This window comes from Halichondria panicea, chromosome 3, assembly GCF_963675165.1.
Source record: "Halichondria panicea chromosome 3, odHalPani1.1, whole genome shotgun sequence".
NCBI lineage: Eukaryota > Metazoa > Porifera > Demospongiae > Suberitida > Halichondriidae > Halichondria > Halichondria panicea.
In genome coordinates, this window is record NC_087379.1 from 2,989,404 (window position 1) to 2,989,780 (window position 377).

The window sequence follows — 377 nt, forward strand, 5'->3', positions numbered from 1 at the left end:
AAGCTTTGTTTAGATCATGGCACACACAAGTCCAATACAGTCACTGGCTCAAAGAAAACAGCTCGTATAATTAACAAGCACCTTCATTAGATCAAGCACCCTCATTAGATCAGCAGTATGCTCAATTGACTCTTGTCAATGCCCTCATAAGATAAGTAAGCAGCAGAAAGCACAACCATCATAAGATTAGCAAGTACCCTCGCCGTCACTCGGTGTATGAAAATACAGCCTCATTAAATCGTGGGTAAAATATTCGTGCTCGGGATTCAACCACGAAATATTTGCCCCCTCAACCAGAAAATTATCTGCTATACTGTAATTACACACTATTCATAGATCTATAGACATTTTGCTACTCCCCTTAAGTGCTGATTTCA